Below are 19,444 nucleotides of genomic sequence, written 5' to 3'. Positions count from 1 at the left end.
CCATTTGGAGTGACTAATGCTCCGGCTATTTTCATGGATTATATGAATCGTATATTCCATGATTACTTGGATCAGTTCGTGGTTGTGTTCATTGATGATATCCTAGTGTATTCGAGGAATAAGGAGGAGCATGAGAAGCACTTGAGGATTGTGTTGCATATTCTGAGGGATAGGAAGTTGTTCGCCAAACTGTCGAAATGTGACTTTTGGTTGGAGAAAGTGCAGTTCTTAGGGCACGTGATTTCTAAGGACGGGGTTGCGGTGGATCCGAACAAGGTGGAGTCGGTTATGGAGTGGCAACAACCGACAACTCCAATGGAGGTTCGAAGCTTCTTGGGGTTGGCAGGCTATTATAGAAAGTTCATTGAGGGATTTTCTAAATTGGCATTGCCCCTAACTAAGTTGACTCGTAAGAATGAGAAGTTTGTCTGGAATGAGAAGTGTGAGCAAAGTTTCCAAGAGTTGAAGAGGCGGTTGACGACAGCTCCAGTGTTAATTTTGCCCGACCCTAAGAGAACATTTGAAGTGTATTGCGATGCAAGCGGGCAAGGCTTGGGGTGTGTGTTGATGCAAGAGGGAAGAGTAGTGGCGTATGCTTCACGTCAATTACGTCCTCATGAAGTTAACTATCCGACTCATGACTTGGAACTAGCAGCGGTGGTCTTTGCCTTAAAGATTTGGAGGCATTATTTGTACGGTACTCGTTTTGAAGTTTTCAGTGATCACAAGAGTCTCAAATACTTGTTCGATCAGAAGGAACTCAATATGAGACAACGAAGATGGATGGAGTTCCTCAAGGATTATGATTTTGGACTTTCCTACCATCCAGGAAAGGCTAATGTAGTAGCCGATGCGCTAAGCCGGAAATCTTTACATGTTGCGACTATGATGAGTTTGGAGCAGAGATTGATAGAGGAGTTCCGAGATTTGAATCTAGCAATTGAGGTGCGACCCAAGAGCTTATTTGTGGGAGCATTGCAGATCACCAATGAATTTGTAGATCACATACGCGAGGCTCAAGGGGATGACCCATTTTTACAAGGCAGGGTGTTGGAAATAATGGGGGATAAGGATGTGGAGTTTGAGAAGGATACAACCGGATTAATTAGATTCAAGGGGAGGATATGTGTGCCATCTCTAGATGATTTGAAAGTTAAGATTTTGGAGGAAGCACATAAAAGTCGTCTTAGTTTCCATCCAGGAATGACTAAGATGTACCAAGATTTGAAGAGAAGTTTTTGGTGGCATGGCATGAAGAAAGATGTAGCTGAATATGTAGCAAGATGTTTGACATGTCAAAAGGCTAAGGCTGAGCACCAGCGACCATCGGGAGAATTGAAGCCATTGGAGATTCCGAAATGGAAATGGGAGAGCATATCTATGGATTTTGTATCTAGTTTACCCAAGACTAGTCGTGGGCATGATGCTGTGTGGGTCATAGTAGATCGACTCACCAAATCTGCTCATTTTATCCCAGTGAATATGAAGTATAGAATGGAGAAACTCGTGGAGTTGTACATCAAGGAAGTAGTAAGGTTGCATGGAATTCCTTCTAGTATTGTATCTGACAGGGATCCGAGGTTCACTTCGCGATTTTGGACGAGTCTACATGAAGCCTTGGGGACAAAGCTGAAGCTTAGTTCAGCTTATCATCCTCAAACAGATGGTCAGACTGAACGAACCATTCAGACTCTAGAGGATCTACTTCGGGCGTGTATTATAGAGCAACAAGGTAGCTGGATGGATTGTTTGCCATTGATTGAGTTTACTTACAACAATAGCTACCAAGCCAGTATTGGTATGGCTCCTTTTGAAGCTTTATATGGACGAAAGTGCAAAACTCCTATTTGTTGGTATGATGATGGAGAAGCGGTACTTCTTGGACCTGAAATGCTACAACAGATTAACGAACAAGTGAAGTTGATTCGAGGGAAGATAAAAGCATCTCAGGATAGGCAGAAGAGCTATTATGATAGAAGGAGGAAGCCACTAGATTTTCAGGAAGGAGAACATGTGTTTTTGAAGGTTTCTCCCATAACCGGAGTCGGAAGAGCTCTTAAGGCTAGGAAGTTGACACCCAAGTATCTAGGTCCATATCAGATTTTGAAGAAGATTGGGCCTGTAGCTTATCATATCGCCTTACCTCCGAGTTTATCGAATTTGCACCCTGTGTTCCATGTCTCTCAGCTGAGACGATACAACCCGGATCCATCACATATTCTTGCAGTGGACGAGGTACAGGTGAAGGATAACCTCACCTATAAAGCACAACCTCAGAAGATCACTGACCGAAGAATGAAGTCGTTGAGAGGAAAGGAGATCGCATTGGTGAAGGTGCAATGGGGAACCGATGAGGGTGATTCTACATGGGAGTTGGAAGTTAGGATGAGAGAATTGTACCCAAGTTTGTTCATAGAGTAGTTAATTTCGGGGACGAAATTCCTAAAAGGGTGGGAGTATTGTAACATCCTGGAAATTTCTACCCGGAATCTTTGGAAACGATGTATTTTGAATGATTATATATATAAGTATTATTCAGTGTCTATGCCTATATGTTCTTGGTAGAAGTAGGAATAGCGGGGGGCAAGATATGCGGGTTGGACTAATTAAGGGAGAGAAATCCATAACTGGGAGGTTATGGGTTAATTCCTAATTAATTAGTTAAAAATCATCGTTTTGCGTGCGACTTAGAATTTAACGAAACCAACCTCTGAACCACGCTCGGGGTTTTATTCTGAGCGTTTTGATATATATATTGCTTGCTTTCGAAAACTGGCCCCGGCGGACGCAGAGAAACGCGAGAAACTGGAATCAGAGAAATGGCACGCAAACCGAGGCAGGATTTTAGCGTTTCAAAGGTCAGATTTTTCTCACTTTTGTGACTGAGTATGGGCCACAGTCAAAAAGAGAAAGTGGGCCCTTTTGCTCCAATCAAATAGGGACATGTGGCAGAGCTTGAATAAAATAATGGAAAAAGGGAAAACCCTTTCATTTAAACCAAAAAGCAACCCTCTCTCTCTCCTCACTCAGCCCCACATTTTCAGAAGCTCTCTCTCTCCCTCTCCCTCACGTTGCTTTTCTTCCTCCCTCATTCACCATTGAAGCTCCACACAAAGCTCCAACCTTTGGTGCTCATTTCTACTCCAAATCGCGAAAGGAGGGCATTTTTGGAGTCGTGAAGTGCGTGGCTACGAGTGGGACTTCGAAATTTCAGGTTTGGGTGGACTTCTTTCCCTCTTGATTTTCGTGGGTATGGGGTTTTGGGAGATATGATGGGTAGTCTTGCAAGGTTTATGCTGTGTGATGATTATTTGTGAAGACATTTGCTGAAAACTTGTTGAAATTGCCATGTTTGGGTGAGTTAGACATACCCATTCTGTTTTAGGGTTTTTGTGATGATGTTTGTGATGTTTATATGCTGAAATTGCTGATGGAAAGCTGTTAGAGATGGAGGGTAGAACTAACCTAGGGTTAGAAAGTGAGAATGTGGTGTTATGAGTGGAAAAAGAGTGAGGCTTTGAGAGTTGGAAAGCTAAGTTTGAATTCTGTGGTAAATGGAGGTTAAAGTGAGTTAATACTAGCTTGAAATGTTATTTAGGACTTGGGAGAAAGCTTGGACTGTGCTAGGGAGAAAAATAAATGACCAAAGTGAACAAAGAGCCATTTCTAGGGCAAATTTGGGTGTTGAAGAGTCAAATTTTGATTCGGTGGGATTTTAGGTGTAAATCCAGTTTGAACAAGTCTAAATAGATGTTATGGACTGGTGTGAGGTGAGAGTTTGCTTCAAATTTACCTCATTCTAAATTTCACTTTTCAAACCTAGAAAACCCATTGAATTAAGGGGTTTTGGACACCTAGATTCTGTGTTGCTGTGTTTTGAAGCTTGATTTTGGGTTAGACATGATTGATACATGAATTGGGACTTGTAGGAATTGATTTGGGCAAGATTGGATGAGGGGAAGTGTGGTTTTCGAAATATGCTCTTTGTGCAGATTTTGCTGTAAAATTGTGCAGCAGAATTCTGCACAAGTGCAGAAAAATCCATGTATTTGCTGGTTGTGGAAAGAGTAATGTATAATGAGTTCTGGATGTTTGCTAGTAGATCCAAACGGTCAAAATGTAGGCTTATGCACTATAGACTTCCAGTAAAATTTTGGAGTCGATCCAACGGTTAACGAATTGGATCGAAGGAATTGTTACTGGGGTCTTTGAGTGGGAAAAGCTGTGATTTTTGGTTGGTGTTTTGGCAGAGTTTTCTGCCTTTGCTCTGTTTTGCTTGGCTGTGATAGCTTGTGCTGTGTGAATGTTGTTTTGCTTGGATGTTGTGGAAGCTTGGGAGGATTGATGGGGACCCGGTGTTGAGAGAAACGAGGATATGGGCTACGTGGGAGTACGTGAGCTCAGTTGGAGGTGGGCAACAGGGGATGGTGGGTTTATGCGCGCATTGTGGATGTGGAAAAACTTGTTGTGCACCATCGCCCGACTGCCACCTAGTACCACATGTGATGGGTACCCCATAATCCTACAAGCTTGAGATGAGGAAGTGTTGAAGGGTGAAACTTCCTGCTTTTATTGTTGACCACAGAGTGGTACCTGGAGATATGTCGCGGGGGTCAGGAGACCTTGGGGACGTCAGGTGGGGTGCTATTGCCCAAAACCAAGCTTGACCAATCCCGACCCAACCCGGGCATAGTCGGTCAGTGAGAACCTGTGATGTACCTAAACAGGCGAGCTCCTGGCAGTCAACAGATAAAAGGAACAAAGACCACAAAGCAAGGAGGCTTGTGGTGGCTGGCCAGCTGTGAAACTTGATTGATATGTGAGATATGGTCTCTGGTAATCGATTACCAAGGGTGGGTAATCGATTACAAGGCTTAAAAATGAAGACAGGAGGCTAAGATGGTCTCTGGTAATCGATTACCAAGAGGTGTAATCGATTACCAGGCTTGAAAACGAAGTCAGGAAACTTAGGGAGCCTCTGGTAATCGATTACCAGCCTGTGTAATCGATTACACAGAGGAATGGGTCACTGGTAATCGATTACCAGGCATGTGTAATCGATTACACAGTGTATCATTGCATATTTCATGTCCTGAGGCTGTGTAATTCAAGTTTAGCCTCTGGTAATCGATTACCAAGGCTGTGTAATCGATTACCAGAGATGGAGAGCCTTAAAATACCCCTTTTATTGCATGTAGTGGTTATGAGATGCATTGTGTGCAGCGCAGTTAGATTCTTGTGAAAGAGTCTACCCCTTTCTCTTCTTTCTTGTAGATCGTGATGGCGGCGCAGCTAATCCGTGATCGAGTAGAGATGGAGTGCCTAGAGGGAGCTTGGGAGACCCTCGAAGGCAACACGAGGTGCCGATTTCGGGGCACCATTCGATTCACGGCTACTTCTTTGGTGCATCCAGATGAACCTGCACGGACGCTTCAGCGCACGGTGGAGTGGACAGCTCCTTGGATTAGCTTTGTGTATTTTTGAGGGTGGGTGTATCTAGGACTAACTGTTAGGTTTACTCTTTTGTTTTTGTATGGGTAGACCTGATGTATAGGCATTTGATGATTGTATACATGTGGCTGAAGCCACCGCTATGGATACCTTTGCTCTGGATGACACTATATATTTTGTAAAAACCCCCATATTTTGGACAGCTTTAAATGATGAAAGCATTTACGATCAATCTTGTTATTTGAAAAGAAAGCATTAGCAACTTTATTTGTAAAAGAGTTTATCGACTGTATTTTATTCTTTTATTTTCATGTGACGACCTAAAGTAATGGCTGGTACGTTCTTTCTTTTGAAAAAGCAAAATAATTTAGAGAATTATGAGCGGTAAGAAAGAAATGACTCTGAATAGAGTTGTGAACTGGCCATTCAGGACTTTATAGTGAGGATTTTCCTTCTAAACCTAGTATGGTGAAAAGAGAAAGAAATGAAAAAGAAAAAGAAAAAAAAAAAAAAAAAAAAAATTTACCATGGTTTTTGTTATTTAAATTATTACTATTAAACCAGTCATTAATTTAGGGACGCCACAGTTGGTGCCTGTGATGATCTCAAACTTTTGTTCTTAGGAACAGATGAGTAGCAGTAAGTGACTTAGAGGGACGTCTTTTGTTGAAGCTACCAAGCCGACGTGATAACGTTGGAATTTATTTTGTGGGAGAGTTGTGTTTTTTTATCAACTCTTCCTTAGTTGGTTTCTTGACTCTTTTTGATTGGGCATGTAAGTCCCAGGTTTAGATATATGTAAAAACTGAATTATGGAAGAGTTGATAACAAAACATTCAAATGTCAGAACATAATTCAGTTTTTACATATATCTAAACCTGGGACTTACATGCCTAATCAAAAGACTTCCTTTTAAGTCACCTACTACTGCTCATCTGTTCCCATGAATGAAAGTTCGAGATCATCACACGCACTAACCACACAGTACAAAAATTGCAAGGGTGAGTTTATTATAAAAGATCAACAATAAAAATAACCACAATCATTCTCAATAATCCATCAGTTCAACATACACTTAACAATCTAGTCATCAACTTTTCCATAATTCAAATCAATTATGCTTAGAATGATGCATGCACTTGACTCAACTCTAAAACACATTATGGTACCATTCATCATGAAATAGCCTAAGCATGTACAGATGACACTCTCACTTAGGAAAACTAGGCAGCATGTGTCGAGGTCACCCTATCGTGCACAGGCAACTTCGCCTCCATGGTGATCAACCTGAGTCTCAAGGAAGTTCCAAACAGAGTGACATGCCCCCAAGTACAAGTATTTTTCCTCATGAAAAACTACGAGTGCTTACTGACAAAGTTTATACTATTTCCATGCAATATGAAGTATGAAACATGAGTATCATCAATGCACTGACCATGAATAGTTAAATATTTTAAGTCATCCCTTTCTTTCTCTAGGGATGCTTAAAACTCTTTAAACACTCTATTTCCCTCTTTAGGGATATCCAACATGGTCACTGCACCCCCCATGTACATACACAACATACATCATCACAATGACATCATCAACATCAACATCATCTCGTCCCAATGTCATTATCAACATCAACACCATCTCATCTCAATATCATTATCAACATTAACATTATCTCATCTCAATATCATTATGAACACCAACATCATCTCATCTCAACATTATCATCAACATTAATATCATCTCATCTCAACATCATCATCAACATCACAAGCAATCACATTTGACATACATACATATAAATTCATGCCTGGCATTCACATTCCCCAGGTCTTCAGGCAACATAAACCTTATACAACAACAATCCATAATTTCATGAGACTGATATTTTAAGGAAAATTCTAAATTAAAGAGGAGAACTATGGTATTCAAAACAAACTCTTATGTCCATTTAAAATTTAATAAAGTAAATAGAAGAAAACATATTAAATTTTGGGCAGAGTCTCCTCTATAATTAAGACTTTTCCCAAAAATTCCAATCATTACAATAACAACATCATTGACAGTTTCAACCATCAATAACAAATATGTCACATCCCATTAGTTAAAACACAATTTTTCTTGAAATCTGGCATGCATAGGGACATACATACATACATTCCCATGATTGGGTTCCCTGACCCCAACTATGGTATCAAAAGCTGAACACAAACAATAAACTCCCTTCACCTATCTATATCTCTTTCTTAGTTCCTTGTGGCATTGTTCTAAGATCTCTTAGGTTCACGTTTGTTTATCCAAACATAGAGCTCTATATACCAAATCGAAGATAATTTAGTATAGATTTCAAAGACAAGGTTAATATCAACTTTTGGGGTCAAATACCCATTCAATTAAAAAAAAGGCTAAAGGGGTGTTTTGAGATCCGCATCAAAGAGACATCATTTTGAAATTCTGATCACACGTTGTGGTCAGGATTCAGTGAAGGTTACAAAAATAAAGTATATTTTATGAAAAGGAAACTTTTACAAAGTTTCATTTTCAAGGTTTTTTCAAAGGAAGTGTAAAAACATCCAATAATGGTACCCAAGTCACAAGAAATGCAAAGATAGGCTCAAACTAACTAGGAGAAGGCATAGAAATCATAATTACCTCAAAGAAACCATGAAGGGAAGATTGGAGGTTCTATTCTCTAGCGAATCCTCAAGTTGAGTTTTGAAGATTCCTCTCTAGTTAAAGTGTTCCTTTCCGTGCAGTGGTCTAGTGGCAAGCAATGGCAGCTTGTGATGGTCACCGGTGGTCGGTGGCGGTGGAGGAGGAAGTTGGGGGTGTTGGGAAAGAAGATGTAATAAAAATGGTTGTTTTACGCTACTAGACATATTTATAGCCTACAAGACTCGCCCGGGCGAAATTTTGCTCGCCTAGGCGAGCTGATCCAACTTAGATTCGCATGGGCAAAATTTTCTCACCTGGGCGAATTCTTCTCCATCAAATCATACTGCATATGTAGTTTCAAAATCCCAACGGTCCAAACATGAAAAGTTGGGTTTTAAGCCTACAGTCCAAATTGGAAGGCGATCCAACGGTTAACATATTCAGAATCGTGGTTTTACTAGAACAGGTTTAGATAAAATTTGAAATCTCATAATTTCAATCTAAGCCAATAAAACTCGACATAACTCAACATTCACATCAAGAAAATCACACATGGCTAATTCATAGTTCTTATACTCGTACACTCACTTGCTATATGCCCTTTATGTTGACATTTAAAACAATGAATGCCACAATTTCAATTAGTGGAAACTGTGGAGTTACCTTGAGGCTCATTTTTGGAGGACTCAAATTTGGTCATAGTTGTAGGGGTTATTGGTGGTGCCTTCTCTTCTCAACTCACATAATTTAACTTCCATGCATTTGAAGTTGAATTTTTGGTTACATGAGTACTGCGCCACCTCTTGAGTTGTTGCTGAATTTTGATGGCCTTTTGAACCATCTCATCAACATCCATATAGTTTTGCTACTCAATCACATTAGCAATCTCTTCGTTCAATCCATTTAAAAATCATGCCATAGTAGCCACCTCCATCTCTTTGTAGTAATGCTCTACACCACGATTGCACTGGGTAAGACTTTGTAATTTTTTGTACAAGCCTTGGTAGTAGTTGTTGGGCACAAATCTCTTCCTCATCAAGGCATTCATCTCCTCCCAAGTCTCAGTTGGCCTTTCTCTATTCCTCCTCCTATTTAGAACAAGTTGGTCCTAACAAGTAACAACATAGTCAGAAAGTTCAATTACAACAATTTTTACTTCTTGGCCTCAGAATAGTTATGGCATTCAAAAATGAACTCAATCTTCCTTTCCCACTCAAGGTAAGCCTTGGAATCCAAATTTTTCTTGAAATGTTGATATCTTCACATTTATTATGTTCAAGTTGTCATCTTCCTTATTCCCTTATCTTCTATTTCATCCACCCATACTATGATGACTGTTCACTTCAGACAAGTGCACCAGATCACACAAGTAGTATAAAACGGTAAGAACCGAGTATCAAACTCTCGAGGAACTTGTGTTATTTGGTAAGCTATTTCAGCAAATAGGTGTCTGGTGTGTAAAGATAAGTGTGAATATGAATAGGTGTGTCAAATATCAATGCAAAAAGGAAAATCATGCGACAGAAATGATGTGTAAAAACAAGTACAAAACACGTTGGCCTTCCTAATAGGTGCCTGATGCTAAAAAGATATTCTCTATCTAACAATGCTCATGTGTTCCTATGGTGTCTCCTGAGATACTAAACCCAATTCCTTATGATAGTTTAGCCTAATCCTGATCAAGCATCATCCACAGATTTCTCTTGCTAGACTAAACTCAACCAGGATCACATTAAGACACACATACACAACTAAATTATCGCACCCCGATTCCTCGTGATAGTACGACAACTTAGCCCTGTACTATCAAGGACTTTAGAATTATACCAGTTTCCACTGTTGAATGACCCTAACAAAGCACACATCTGTGTGACCAAGGTAAAAGCATACTGGAGTGAAAAGCAGATAACACAGAGAACACACAAAACATCATTAAATAGATAGAAATATATTTACATCAGGTACCTATAGGGAAGATCCAACAGAGGATTTAGCTTTCCATAACCAGGAAGCCATCTTTACAACAAAGAGAAGAACAACATGAAAGATTGCAAAAATACAAGTGGTAAGGATGTCTCCTTCACCTCTAGGATCTCACAATCACTCACAAACTCATCTCAAGCTCTCAAACAGGCTCCTGCTTGAAGCTCTAGTCTCTGCAAATCTTCACATAGCAAAATCTCTATAAACACTCTGGAACTTAGACCTTTCTCTCTCTCTAGAATCTCTAGACATGCAAAGCTCTAAATCCCAGCCCAAACTCCCTTCACAAAATCAGATTTCTGGCTTAAATAGATGGCCTTGTTCGTGCTCGTGCGCTTAGCGCAATTATGGACCGCTTAGCGCGCATTAGTGAATTTTGGCTTAGCGCGTGCCTTTCTCGCTTAGCGGATGGACTGAAGCGGTGCGCTGAGTGAGATGAAGTGGTGCTCTTAGCGAACCTGTACAGCTCATCTTCTTCCAGAGTCTTCCTCGCACTTAGCCTATGAGTGTTGCACTTAGCGGATGCTCGCTAAGCCAGCAGATTGGCTTAGTGAGAAGATGAAAAACAACACTTTTCAAAGCTTGCCTAATTAACCTGAAATTGAGAGAAAATGATTATTAAACACACAAAATGGAAGTACTAAGTATTTATTACCTATACTTAACAGAAAATACTTATAACACTACAAAATAACCATAAATTGGACAAGTTTGATACAATTTACACAAGTTTTATACACAAAAGTTAGTCGTATTCACCGACTAACAACTCCCCCAAATTTATAGTTTTGCTTGTCCTCAAGCAAAAAGAGAACAAATCACTTGTCCTCAAGTGACAATAACGTGCAGTGACTATGTACAAAGGTGTATGCAACAAAAGTTACTGATTGCATGATAAGAGAATGAAGCATTATGTTCTCATCACTTGTCTTTCAGAAAATATGCAGCTATTCAAAGAGAAGAATAAAATGTAAATTGTACTATGAGATGAAGTTAATCATAAGACAGATATTAAGGAAAGTAGCTTAAACCACAATCTCACGGCTACTGTTTCACTCAAGCACAAGTGTTTAAGATATTCATTAATAACAAGTAGCAAGAGGTCCAATCTTTGAATTTCATCTCATGCCATAAAGTCAAAAATGTATAAACAAAATTAGAAGGACTTTCTCAGGCTTCTAGTGAGGCTTGGCTATAAAAATTCATTGGTTTTTCTAGGATTCAAAGGTTTAGATTCTAAGACAGCATAAATCCTAGACTTATCCAAATGATCTTGTGTCATACAAGTAGCTTTCTCACTATCTTTTCCTCTTAATTTGCTTTTGACCTTATTGTAACAACACAATTTTTTCTTTTCTTTTCTTTTCTCTTTTTTTCAACATACAACTTATTTGTTGTGTGTGCTGATGCTTTACCTTTTTCTTTGCATTCTAACTGACTTTACTCACCCAAATTTGGGGTAAATTTTGCGTTGAACCATATGCTCTCCTAGAATCTAAGCAAGGTATCAGGAGATAATCATTTAAGTTCAGGGTTCAATTTATGACAAAATCATTCAGCTTATAAAAGGAGCAAAGGATACAGTTATCTTGCAAGGTAAGCTGTTTGGTCAAAAGGCTTGTGATCGAGGCCGTACTCGAATCAAATAAACATTAAAATGTAGTAACTAGGAAGTGATCCTAGGTCGTTTCCCAACGAGCAATGATAAACCAAATGTTCATAACAAATAGTAGGAAATAGTAACAAAGCGGGGGGGGGGGGGGGGGGGTTGTTTGCTTTTGTAAATTAAATAGCGAGTAAAATTGAATTAGAAAAATATCAGAATTAAAACACGTTGCTTCCCCTTGATTCACAAGCAAGTCTCTTATCCTAGATTGCGAGAATTTATCCTTTATCAGTTTAACCACTTAATCCAACACTAAATTGAATTACTAAGAGAAATTTAACATAAGGCATTCATTATGTGATTAAGCAACACATAAACCAATTACTCATAAACAATCATTAAGCATGAACGTAAATTAAGCACAGAGACAATTAATCAAGCACTGAGCATGCATGAATTAATAGCAACAAATTTAGAGTAATTAGTGAAGAGGAAAAACTGAATAGAATTTAACAATAATAATAGACCCTCAAAGAGAACTGCGCTTGATCCTCAAGAGAAAGCAACGCTGGGGACTTAGCCTTCCATTAATCAATAGATAACGAACTTATAAATTGAAGAACGAAATTTTATTGCTACTAGAATTGCAAAATGGAAAAAAAAATGTCTCAAAGAAAAAGCCGCCTAAAACTAAAAAACGAAAATAGGGGAGAGAGAAGAGAGAGAGGAGAGAGGACCTAAACTAGAACCTTGGTGCTGTTATATAGTTTTTCCAGCCCCAAAGCTTACAAATCTGTTTTAAATCCAAGCCCGTAAATAAAATCAAATCAAATCTAGATAAGATAAGATAAGATAAGATCTAGATGAAATAATATCTAGATGAGATCAAATCTAAATAATATCTAGATAAGATAAGATAAGATCTAATTTTGTAGAATAGAATAGTTTGTCCTCTTCAAATCCATGCCCAATTCTGGATTAAAGCCCAATGCTTCATTAATTCCTGAAATTAGATTAAAAACATCAAATTAGCTTAATGGGCCCAAATAATAAAACTGCCTAATTAATTTCACAATTAAAATTAATCAATACTTAAAATGGTGCAAAAAGGGTTAAGAAATAAGAGAAAATAATGGCACATCAAAACCCCCCATACTTAGCCTTTTGCACTCCTGGGCAAAATGAAATAAAGAACAAAATCCAAGGATATCCGAGAGAGACAAACAAAAACATTTACATATTTCTCAATGAACATCAAGGAATGAAAGGAATGGGTAACATCTAACATGAAGAGATCCCAAGAGTCAAGACATTCGTGAAAATCATCAAAGCAACCCAATCATGGCAAAATAGTTAATCAGCTCAAGAATGAAAAATGATTAAGCCTCACAAGATATACACTCTATCTCTCAAGTGTCTAGGCTACTGTTTACTCTCGACGCACCCATGAAAACAAACACCACATAGACTTGGCAAAATTCTAAAATTGAAAAACAACTTGACAAACACATGCACATGAGGATCAAAAGGTCTTTAAAGGTTGTAATGGGGCCAAGGACAAGGTACGGGAAAAAAATATGGAATAAGTAGCTAAATCCCAAAGGAATAGAGGAGCAATGGGGAATAAGTGGAAATTAAGCACAAGTAGTAAAATCAAACCCTCTAATATCAACAAAATCAACCAAGGCTCCCAAATCAAGTCCTCATAACAAGACCTCATTTATTCAACTTCACTTCTTTTCTTCTTCTTCTTCTTTTTTTGATTGAACAGTACGAAATTGAAGAATTTGCAGAAACTGAATTTTTTTTTATTTTTTCTTTTTGATTTTTTTTAGATTGAACAGTATGAAATTGAAGATTAAAGCAAGAACTAGGAAATATATATATATACATCAAGCATGCCCAAAATAGAACATTAAGCATGGCCAAAAATCATATCTTCCAATGAAACATACCCCCCCCCCCACACTTATTCCTAAAACAATTCCAAAGCTCCAAAATTCCTTAAGGGTAAGGTGATATCATGATTTTTCACTTAAGTCTTGTAATGAGCTTCAAAACAAAGAAAGGGCAACATAGGCTCAAAAGGGCTATCAAACGAATTAATTCAAGGTAAGTCCATTTGGCTAGAAGCTTATAAGAACAAAATTGCCTAAATCATTTCCAAATATGCATGTGAATTAGGAAGCATCAACAAGAATCAAGCCAAGGCTATTGTGCAAGCAATCAATGGGGTAAAACACACCAAAAGATTATGATGATGGATGGCTCAAATTCTCACAAAGGTAAACTTATCACTTTCAAATTGAGCTTTCAAAACTATCATGACATGTAGAGGAAAAACAAGAATTTCAAATCACAAAATGTTAGGAGACTTTTATTTTCAGAACAATTACCCATTACTTGAACATATCCTATAATTCAAAGAAAAACATGCAAATTTAACACAACAAAACTAACAAAATTAAACTAGAACCCAACAAAACTAACAAAATTAAACTAATTTAACACAACTATCAAAACCAAAACCAAAGAACACTCCCCCCCCATACTTAAACAACACATTGTCCTCAATGTAGCATAATTAAAAGATTAAAAGCAATTAAACCATCAAATAGAATCAGACAAATGTAATAAAAGTAAAGAATGAGATAGGAAAGGAAAAACTCCCTAAGTCATGGTGGAGGAAGAGTAGGGTGGAGTAAGGAAGTCTCTTCCACCACTACGTCCACTAAAGAAGGGTTTGTGAGGAATGGCTTAAGTCGGTGTCCATTGACCTTGAAGCTCTTGTGTGTGGAGTCACTTTTGATCTCAACTGTACCATAAGGAAAAACATTAGTAACAACAAAAGCACCAATCCACTTAGACCTCAACTTACCACTCATGAGTCCAAGCTTAGAATTATACAATAACACCTTTTGCCCAACCATGAAGTCCTTCTTAATTATCATGCTATCATGGAACTTCTTGGTCTTTTCTTTGTAGAACTTGGCATTCTCATACGCTTCTAGGCGGATCTCATCTAACTCACTCGGTTGCAACTTTCTTTCCTCACCAGCTTGATCCATAGAGAAGTTGTAGGTCTTCACTGCCCAGTATGCTTTGTGCTCAATCTCCACTGGAAGATGACATGCCTTTCCAAAGACAACCCAATAAGGAGACATTCCTATGGGTGCTTTGTAGGCAATCCTATGTGCCCAAAGAGCATCATCTAGCCTGGTACTCTAATCTTTCCTGCTTGGCTGCACAATCTTCTCTAAAATTCTCTTGATCTCCCCGTTAGAAATTCCTGCCTGTCCATTGGTTTAGGGGTGGTATGGTGTGGATATCCTGTGGACAACCCCATACTTTTTAAGCAAGGCATGCATTGATTTGTTGCAAAAATGGGTTCCTTGATCACTAAAGATTGCTTTAGGTACTCCAAACCTGTAAAACAGATTAGATCTGACAAAATCTACAACAACCTTAGCATCATTAGTTCTAGTGGGCTTGGCTTCCACCCATTTTGAAACATAATCAACTGCAAGGAGAATGTAAACATAAACAAAAGATATAGGAAAAGGGCCCATGAAATCTATACCCCAAACATCAAACACCTCACAAAATAGCATAGGTTGCTGAGGCATTTGTTATCGCCATGTAAGTGCACTTCCTGCTCTCTGACACTGCTCACAAGTGCTACAAATCTTCCACGCATCTTTAAAGATGGTGGGCCAATAAAAGCCACAGTCAAGCACTTTGCGAGTTGTCCTTTGAACACCCAGATGACCTCCCAGTGCGAAAGAATGACAGAATTGCAGGACTGAGTCAGTCTCATGATCTGGAATGCATCGTCTAATGACCTGATCACTGCACAATTTCCACAAGTAGGGGTCATCCCAAATAAAATGCTTAGCATCACTTTTAATTTTATCTTTTTGAGCCTTAGATGCTAAGGGAGGAAAAACAGAAGCAACTAAATAATTGACAATGTTAGTAAACTAGGGAGTAGAAAGAGAATAAAAAATACTACAATATATATAAATGATCATCCGAGAAATCATCCTGAATGGGTGAGTCCTCATCAGACACATGCTCGATCCGACTCAAATGATCAGCAACTAAATTTTGTGCTCCACTCCTATCACGAATCTCCAAGTCAAACTCTTGGAGCCAGAGCATCCATCGGATCAAACTAGGCTTTGAATCAGCCTTCTGCAACAAGTACTTTAAAGCTGCATGATCAGTATAAACAATAATGCGAGTACCAAGCAAATAAGAACGAAATTTTTCAAGAGCAAAAACTATGGCTAGTAGCTCTTTCTCAGTAGTAGTATAATTCGCTTGGGCAGCATCTAAAGTCCTAGAAGCATAATATATCACCCTAGGCAATTTATCAATTTTCTGAGCAAGGACAGCCCCCAATGCATAATTTGATGCATCACACATAATCTCAAAAGGGGCTGTCCAGTTGGGTGCCTGGATGATGGGGGTGGTAGTCAGTGCTCTTTTGAGGCAATCAAAAGCCTCTTTGCATTTATCATTAAAGTCAAACTCCACCTCTTTTTACAACAAGTTGGATAGTGGAAGGGCTACTTTGCTAAAATCTCTTATAAAGCGCCTGTAGAATCCTGGATGACCAAGAAAAGATCGCACCTCTCGCACGCAAGAGGGGTAAGGCAATTGTGAAATAACAAAATTTTTTGCAGGATCTACTTCAATGCCCTTATTGGAAATAATGTGGCCTAAGACTATACCTTGCTCAACCATAAAATGACATTTTTCAAAATTTAGAACAAGGTTAGTTTCAGTGCATCTATTCAAAACCTTTTCTAGACTATCCAAACAAACATCAAAAGAGGCTCCATATACAGTGAAATCATCCATAAACACCTCTATGCAATTTTCTAACAAATCACTAAAAATACTAATCATGCACTGCTGGAAGGTACCAGGGGCATTGCACAGGCCGAAAGGCATCCTCCTATAGGCAAAAGTGCCGAAAGGGCAGGTGAATGTGGTCTTTTCCTGATCCTCAGGAGCAATAGTGATTTGCATATAACCATAAAAACCATCAAGGAAACAGTAGTGAGATTTACCTGCCAGGCGTTCAAGCATCTGGTCAATGAATGGCAGTGGAAAATGGTCCTTTTTGGTATCCTGGTTTAGCCTCCTATAGTCGATGCATACTCTCCAACTGTTCTGCACCCGAGTAGGAATCAGCTCATCCTTCTCTTTTTTATCACGGTGAGGCCGGTTTTCTTCGAAACTACCTGGACGGGACTCACCCATTGGCTGTCGGAGATAGGATAATGGTTCCAACTTGCAAAAGATTGGTTACCTTTTTCTTCACTACATCAAGAATCACCGGGTTGAGTCTTCTCTATGGCTGTCTTACTGGTTTTCCCCATCTTCTAAATTTATTCGATGCATACATGTGGATGGGCTAATACCAGGAATGTCCGCCAGGGTCCAGCCTATAGCCTTCTTATGCTTCTTGAGAACTGATAACAGCTTCTCCTCTTGCTCATCAACAAGGGAGGCAAATATAATTACTGGAAAACTTTTGCTATCATCCAAGTAAGCATATTTTAAATTTGATGGCAGAGGCTTCAATTCTAGTGTGGATGGCTGGATAGTAGTAGAAAGATATGGTTTCTCAGCCTATACCTCATAAAGAATGTCAGAAGTATATGTACTTCCTAAAACATGGTTAGTTCTATCTGACTCTATAAAATCAATCTCAAGAGGTAAAACATCACTAGACATGTAATCAATATCAAATTCAGAATCACTCTCAGCATCAAATTCAGACATATGATCAAGTGCAAATTCAGATTCACTCTCAGCATCAAATTCAGACATATGATCAAGTGCAAATTCAGATTCAATGCATGAAGAGTGACAAACATGCATATTAGAATGAAGATCAGTCATGTATTCATCAACAATATGATCAATTATTTCAACACGAAATACAGAAAGATCTTGAGATGGGTGTTTCATAGCATCAAGAATATTAAAATGAACAGTTATATCACCAAACTCCATAGATAGTGTGCTTGCATATACATCTATCTTAGTTCTAGCAGTTTTAATAAAAGGACTGCCTAGAATGATGGGAACTAATCCTTTAGAAAATCCCTCCTCCATATTTAAAATATAAAAATCAACAGGGAAAATCAGCTCACTAACTCTAACTAAGACATCCTCTATGAAACCAGCAGGATAGGCAACACTTCTATTAGCTAAATGAATTACCACATTAGTTGACTGCAAAGGACCTAGAGATACAAAATTAAAAATAAACAGAGGCATAACACTAACAGAAGCTCCTAAATCTAGCATGGCATTGTCAAACTTATTGTTCCCTATAATCAAAGGTATGCTAAATGTACCTGGATCTTTACATTTTTCAAGGATTTGGGGAACAGATTTACCAATCAATTCGGTGACATTTCTGCCCATACTAATTCTTTCACTTCCTTTATGCTTCCGCTTATTAGTGCATAGCTCCTTCAAGAATTTAGCATATCTTGGAATTTGCTTTATTGCATCCAGCAGGGGTATGTTTACCTCTACTTTTCTAAATGTTTCCAAGATCTCCTTCTCTGCCTCTTCCAGTTTTTTGTTGGAAATTTCTCTTAGAGGGAATGGAAGAGGGATATACTGCTTCTCTTTAGATTCACCTGCATAGAAATTGTTAGGTAACTTACTCTTTACATTTTTGTCATCATTTTTTTCTGGAGTAGAGTGAGGTTGGGCAGGTTCATTTGCTGGTTGAGGTTCTTGACATTGCTTTCCTGATCTCAATGTAATGGCACTCATATTTTTGGGATTCTGGACAGATTGAGAAGGTAATCTGTCAGAATTCTGGGACTGCTGTTGATTTAACTGTGTAGCCAATTGTCCCCTCTGATTAGTTAAGCTCTGAATGGAGGCTTTGGTCTCTTGTCAAAATTGCATGTTTTGCATAGTCATTTGTCTCACAAGTTCTTCAAGGGAAGGTTGCGGTGGAGCCTCAACTGTTTGTTGTTTCTGGGGCTGTTGTTGCTGCTGTATTGGTGGAGGAACATATGGTTTGCTTGGGCCAACAGAATTTTGAAAATAAGGTTGTTGTTGATGCTGTTGTGAAGGATTCGACCATCCAAGGTTGGGATGATTCCTCCACCCGGGATTGTACCTGTTGCTGGAGAGGTCATAATTGTTCTGTTGTGGCTGATTTTGCTACTGAGGTTGAGGAGGTCTGTTGTAGATATTTGTAGCATAAGCTTTAGGCTGTTCAATTGCTTCAGATTGTTGCACAAAAGGGCAAAGGTCTGTGTGGTGGTCGGTAGAGGAGCATAAACCACAGAGTCTGGCGACAGGTGCATACTTTTTATTCATGGCCAGTTGGGTTACTAGGTTAACCAAGGCATCTAGTTTACCTTCAAGCTTCTTAGTCTCGCCTGATGAAGATGAATTTGTGGCTACTTCATGCACTCCTCTAATGACAATAGCATCACTTCTGGCACTAAATTGTTGGGCGTTGGAAGCCATCTTCTCAATTAAATTTCTGGCTTCAGCATGGCTCATGTCTCTAAGGGCTCCACCACTGGCAGCATCTATCATACTTCTCTCCATGTTGCTGAGTCCTTCATAAAAGTATTGGAGGAGAAGTTGCTCAGAAATCTGGTGGTGAGGGCAACTAGCACATAATTTTTTAAATCTCTCCCAGTATTCATATAGGCTCTCTCCACTGAGTTGCCTAATGCTTGAAATATCCTTTCTGATGGT

General features: G+C 38.9%; 1 non-coding gene across 1 annotated transcript; it reads left to right on the top strand.

Moving 5' to 3' along the window:
* The first annotated feature begins 19,337 nt into the window (after nucleotides 1–19,337).
* Nucleotides 19,338–19,444, top strand: LOC114410952. Its single transcript, XR_003666343.1, has one exon. It is a non-coding gene; the product is annotated as a small nucleolar RNA R71 (small nucleolar RNA).

The sequence above is a fragment of the Glycine soja genome, chromosome 4 (assembly GCF_004193775.1).
Source record: "Glycine soja cultivar W05 chromosome 4, ASM419377v2, whole genome shotgun sequence".
Classification (NCBI taxonomy): Eukaryota; Viridiplantae; Streptophyta; class Magnoliopsida; order Fabales; family Fabaceae; genus Glycine; species Glycine soja.
This window is presented reverse-complemented; position numbering and strand designations above follow the sequence as displayed.